The sequence below is a fragment of the Budorcas taxicolor genome, chromosome 13 (genome assembly GCF_023091745.1).
Source record: "Budorcas taxicolor isolate Tak-1 chromosome 13, Takin1.1, whole genome shotgun sequence".
Lineage (NCBI taxonomy): Eukaryota > Metazoa > Chordata > Mammalia > Artiodactyla > Bovidae > Budorcas > Budorcas taxicolor.
The window spans coordinates 54,799,762-54,805,761 of record NC_068922.1 but is presented as its reverse complement, the minus strand read 5'-3'; the positions used below and the strand labels follow the sequence as shown (position 1 = coordinate 54,805,761).

Below are 6,000 nucleotides of genomic sequence, written 5' to 3'. Positions count from 1 at the left end.
CCTGCCTGCTCCAGGCCAGCTCCCCTGCTCTGCCCTTTCTCCTGTTTCTGTGGGGCAACGTGGGGCTGCAGAGCCCCAGGGGATGGGGGCAGAGCACTGTGGAATTGGGTGGGATCCACCTAGGGAAGAGTTAGTTTGCAAAGCTCCAGCAGCGAGGAAGGCACGGGGTAAAAAGTTTATAAGAGGAATACATTTTTTTCCTGTTTTGGCAGAATTTAATGGGTGCAGATTGCTCAGGTCCCAAAGCCATGGGGAAAAAAAAGAAAAAGCCCTTTGCCGCTGCTATTGATAACTTGTCTCTCTCCACGTGGTGGGTTCAAAACTAAAAATACTCTTCTCCGACGGTGGGGAAGCCGAGCGCTGTCACGTTGCAAAGGAGAGTTGAAAGCTGTGTGCGGAAGGTTCTGCGTGGGCCACGTGAGCGCTGGGGCCCCGCCGCAGTGGCCAGTCGCCCTCTGCTCACCCAGGATGCATCCAGACAGATTTCCTAGCATTCCACAGAAGGGGAGAGGAAACTTCCACTCCGTGGAGCAGGAGAGTGGGCAGGGAGAGGAGTGACCTCAAGGGGGCCTTCCCAAGGGCAAAGGCCAGGTCGGCAACCCCAGGCACCTGGCATGCTTGGATGCCTAGCTCTGTTGCTGCTCTGGCCACAGATAGAGATAAAAAGATTCACCCAGGCTCAGAAACCTGCTGGAAAGGAAAGCATGAAGCTGGGGACAGAGCAGTGGGCTGCAGGCAGGGCTGGCTCCATTGGCCCGCTCGGCAGCATGACCACTGACCCAGATCTCCTGGACCTTCAGATCTGCATCTGAAATAGGTGCCCAGGTGTTCCTGGAGCCTGGGGGGCATGGCTTGTGGCCTCTGAGCCTCAGTTTCACCTTTGAAGGGGGAGTGATGATCTCTGTTCTGCCTCCTGAAGTGATGGAAGGAAGGAGGATGATGCACTTGAATGTGCCTCCTGAGGGCAAAGTGAGGGCATGTGCTCCCCCACACTGGGGCCTCTGGGGCCCAGGATGCAGGGCTTTGCACCCACAAGTTCAGTTGGCGACTGAGGGGAGAGGAGTTGTGGGCCACAATACCATCTGATCCTGATTCAGAAGGAGCTGGGACAGGGAGGCTCCAGCCATGCTTACTTGGGGTCAGAGGAAGGTCACAGGCAGACATGACTGCAGGGCTGGTCTGATTTTGGTCTAATCTGAGAGCAATTGCAGTGGGACCAGACACCCAGCACTTCTCAAACTCTGAGAGCACACACAGGATGGACCCTGGGGTCCTGAAGAGACTGGGGCCAAGCTAGGCCTGAGTGCTCAGGATGAAGGGGGACACTACGATAACCCCTGCAACCATGGGACAAGAATCAGCTGATGTCCTGGCCACGAGCCATGCCCCTCAAGCTCCAGGAACACCTGGGCATCTATTTCAGATGTAGATCCTAGTCCAGGAGGTCTGGGCAGGGCTCTGTCTTTCTGGCAAGCTCTGGGGCTGGGCCAAGCAGGAACACCCCGGGTCGGGCCACTTCCTCATTGCAGGTCTGGGTGAGTCACTTCCCTGCTTGAGGCTCAGTTTGCTCATCTGTGAAGTGGGAATGATGACCCACAGTATCTATTGGATTGGCTGTTGCAAACTGAAACTAGTGTCAGCTTTCATCATCACTGTCTGGCCCCACACCCTCTTTGTCTGCTTTCCTGCTCCTAGTTTTCAGCCCATTCCTGGAGAATTTTGCCTCTGCAATTGGCCTCCTGACCTAGTGATGGTCATGAAAAATGTTCCTGACTGGTCCCAAGACACTCTCCTTGCAGCTTCTAGCTGGGGGAGGATTCCTGTCCAACCCACAGGCACAGGAAAGAGGAAGCAACAGCTAACACTCAGAACCCAGTTTGCTGCATTTGTTTGAAGGGGATGAACCTACACCCCAGCCACGGGACCCACCTAGGATTGGAGCCCACCCATACTCCTAAGGCCAGGGCGGAGATGGCCATGCTTAGTGTGGTCCACGGGCAGACAGGAGGCTCATTTAACCCCAGCCTGTCTCCTGGCCTGAGCACTCCCTTGTGCACTCACCCCTGGAGTTCATGGCTGAGGAGTGGGCTGGTTGGTCGAACCCCTCAAGAGCATGTCCTTTGCCTGGGGGTCAGAGTCTTAGAGGCTTGTCAGAGTAACAGACCTTGCGCTGGACTCAGGCCAGGCCCACGAGGGAAACTGTGGAGCATCTCCGTGGCAACCGGCCTTGTCCTTGTCCTGGCTTGGGAGCCTGCACACTGCACCCTTCCCTCTTCGGCTGGAGTCGGTTTCTTCAGAGGTAACCATGGCAATGCCTTTGTTTCCCAGGCTGAGCCCCGCCTCCCTCCCAGCTTTTCTCTTCAGCAGAGGCTGGGAGAGCTCCTTTTCAGTCCCTGCACGTCTCCAGCACCCACTGACAGTGGGCCCACCGGTGAGCCAGGGCCAGACCCTGGCATGGGGACAACTGGCTTTCTGGGCCCAGAAATGCAGTTCAGGCCCTGGTCGTGCTGCACTTGCTTGTGCCCCACTATTTACAGGCGGCACCTTCATATGCATGGGGCTGCACAGGCAGCCAAGGCTTGTCCCCATGGCACCCCAGCTGGAAGTGGGGAAGTGTTTTGAGGAGGGAGTGCAAAGGCCCAGGGGGGCTGGTGCTGTGGAGGAGTCGGTGAGGAGCAGGAGCCCAGCACAAGCTCTGTGACTGGGGAGGTCTGTCAGCACTCTTGTGGCTCCAGGGTCCCACCTCAAACTGGCTTAAGCAGAAAGGAAAACGTGGTGACTCACATGTCTGAATTCTTGCCTAGAGATTCCCATGGACAGAGGAGCCTGGTGGGCTACTGTCCATAGCGTGGCAAAAAGTCAGACACAACTGAAGCAACTTAGCACGCACATGCCTGAAAAGTCTAGACAGAGCTTGCCAAGGTGGCAGCTGGTTCCAGGTGAGCCAGGGGTGTTTGCTCTTGCTTTCCTCTGGGTTAGTCTCATCCCCAGGTGGCCCCTCCCCACACGGTGACAAGATGCCCATCAGTAGTCCCAGACTTACATCTTTCTCTCACCTAGCCTAGTTCTGTGGAGGTCTGTGGGTAGATGGGAGAGTCATTTGACCTCAGCTTTCCCTCTGGCCTGAGCTATCTGACCCTCAGTGAAAGTCCCAGTACTGACCCTCACTGGCCAGGACAGGGTAACCTGCTCACCCCTGAACCACTTGCTGTAACTCTCAGCAGTCAGCCTGATTCATGTTACTCCACTCACCCCAAATCAGACCTAAGACTTAGATGGGATTCGGTAGGAGAAACCTGGTTTGCAAAGGAAATCTTGGTACTCATAGGCTCAGAGACGTTAGTTTACTTGCCCACAGCCACACAGCTGGTAAGGATGCAAGCTCGGATCTGACTCCAGAGCTTCTGGGCTTAACCGTGGAGCCACGGCAGTCAGTAAGAGCCCCCAACGGTTTTAAACAAAGGAGGGAACAGTCAGGAGGGTAAACTGGCGCCGGGTTTTGGTGAGTGGTGAAAGGTATGGCACGGAGGGTGGACGGTGAGAAGCCCTGCATGCTGCTGAGGAAGGCAGTTTTTTGAAGGGTGACTCCCGGTTCCGCCAGTCCTCGGGGGGTTGGGAGGGGCAGGTGCAGAGGCCCCAGCGCGCGCAGCAGCAGCGACCCGGCCACCTGACTCGCTGTTTGTAAACTCGGCTCACCCAGCCACGCCCCTTCCTTCCTCTCGCCCACCCCTTTCGCGTCTATATCTGCATAATCCCGCCTTTCCCTTCTTTGATTGGTCTTCCGCATCGTCACTCCTCCGCAAGGGCCGGACTCCTGAGGGGCGGAAGGCGGGGCCTCTCTGGCGACGTAATTAGCATATTCCCGCCTCCCAGAGCCGCCTCGGGTCGAGCGTTGATTGGGCCGGCGGGGGCCGACGCGACGGCGCCAGGCGCAGCGAGTGGCGAACGCGGGCTGTCAATCGGCGGGGTGGCCGGCCGCACTTCCGCCTCGGTGTCAGTGGGTCGCGGGCCTGCGGGGCGGGGGCGGGGCGTGCAGCGGGACTCCGCGGGCGCCGGAGGGACAGCAGTCTAGGTGAGTGACCTGGTCAGGACCCCGACCCTGTGTCTCCCGGGAACCGCGCCCGGCGTCGGGCGGGCAGGCCTGGGCCTCGGGCGACAGGGAGGCCGGGCCCGGCTAGGGGGGAGCCAGAGCCTCGCGCCCCCCGCCTCTTGGCCAGGCCTCGACCCCAGCCCCGGCCCGCCTGGCTTCCCACCGCCAGCCAGCCCGCCGGCCGCGTCCTGGGTCCGAGGAAACTTGGGAGGAAAGTTGGCGGCCGGCGGCTGGGACGGTCCGCGGGCGGGGGCGGCGGGCCCGGGTCCCGGGCGGCCGCCCAGACCCCGCGTCTCCGGGCAACTGCGGCCTCGGTGCTGGACAGCCGGCCGCCGCACCCGGAAGTGGACTGGAGAGCGAGCCCAGGCGCCCTCCAGCCCCTCTCAGCGGCAGAGATGAGTCGGGGGGCGCGTTGGGCAGGGGTGGCGGGACCCCCGACTTTCCCTTGTGTCTAAGGTAGCCGGCGTCTGTGGTCAACCAGTCTGGAAGGGCACGGGGTGAAGAGCCAGTGTCCCCGCTCGTGGTGCAGCCCTCCCTCTCCTGCCCTCCCTCTCCTGCCCTCCTCTCCCCTGCCTCGCGACCACCTGTGGGTTTGTCTGGGCCCTGCGAGGTTTTGTGCCCATGTCCACCCCCTCCCCTGCTCTTCCTTTTGTTTTTAATTTGTCAACTTAGCAGACTGTACTTACTGCAGAGAGCTCTCCACCTCACACATATGTTAGATAAGTTAGATATGTAATCTGATTTTAAAAGCTTCCTTCTCTCTGCAGTTACATTTCAGTAATCAGCAGAATAAATCTTGAGACTTAATAAGCCCAGAGCAAGATTGGGTAATCAGCAATCAGTCTTCCCAGGTTTTTCTGGGAGAAGCAGCCGGGTGGTGTTAGGATGTTCCTGGCACTCTTGAGTGTGAGGATCACCTCCCAGGAAGCTGGGTTCCTGTCCTTGGGGTCAGTCTAGGACAAGTTTTGGACCTCCCAGCAGCCTGTGCCTTAGTCCCTTTGCTGGGGTGGCCTTCGCACATTAGGAGACGTGGTCTCAGTGCAGTTCAGCAGACGTCTCTGGGGTGCCCGCTGCATGCCTGGCTGTGAGCTGCAGGTGCTGTCCATCCAGTGGGGCTGGGGAGCAGCAGTGTCCTGGGACCCTGGCACTGTGGCTCCTTGTCCTGGTGGCAGAGCGAAGGCCCTTGCTGACTGTGCCCTGGGCAGTGTTTGCCCATCACTCCTGGCCTCAGTTCCTGCCTCTGTGACACATAACCATGTTCCTGGCAGGGCTGATAAGACAGCAGATGAAATGCTTGTCTGCAGCAGTTCTGACATGTGGCAGGTGCACGGTTGTTAACTCTCTGCCCCTTGGTTGGGGACAGGAACCTTATGGACTGCACTTGCTCCTTGTCCTGCGCAGCGCCTGGCAGGGTGCTGTCGTTCAGTCCGTGGACAACCGAAATCTCCTTAGAGCTTCCTTTGTCTGTTTGCTTCACCTGTCCTTCTGTTAATAAGCTCTTACCTAAGATGACAGTAATACCTGACAAGCGTTGTCCAGGACTGCTGTAAGCACATTATATTCACTTGATTCATGTGGTTTTCACAGTAGCCTCCAAGACTCTTCCTTAGTTCCATTTTCCTGTGTCTAGTCATGAGAAAGCTGAAGAACAGAGAGGTGAAGTGTGTGTACTTAGTCGGCTCAGTCGTGTCTGACTCTTTGAAACCCCATGGACTGGCTCCTCTGTCCGTGGGGATTCTCCAGGCAGGAATACTGGAGTGAGTTGCCAGGCCCTCCTCCAGGGAATCTTCCCAACCCAAAGATCGAACCCACGTCTCTCGCGTTGCAGGTGGATTCTTTACCGTCTGAGCCACCAGGGAAGCAGAGAGGCTAAGTGAGTTACTCTGAATCACATAGGAGTAAGTTATAGA

The 6,000-nt window shown here is 58.0% G+C and overlaps 1 protein-coding gene across 2 annotated transcripts in view; it reads left to right on the top strand.

Annotated features, from left to right (window-relative positions):
- The first annotated feature begins 4,012 nt into the window (after positions 1-4,012).
- Positions 4,013-6,000, top strand: part of OSBPL2 (oxysterol binding protein like 2) — a 35,937-nt gene continuing 33,949 nt past the window's right edge. For both annotated transcript variants that reach the window (XM_052650515.1, XM_052650514.1), the window contains exon 1: positions 4,013-4,072. The gene's annotated coding sequence lies outside the window, so the exon portion shown is untranslated. The remainder of the gene's footprint in view (positions 4,073-6,000) is intronic.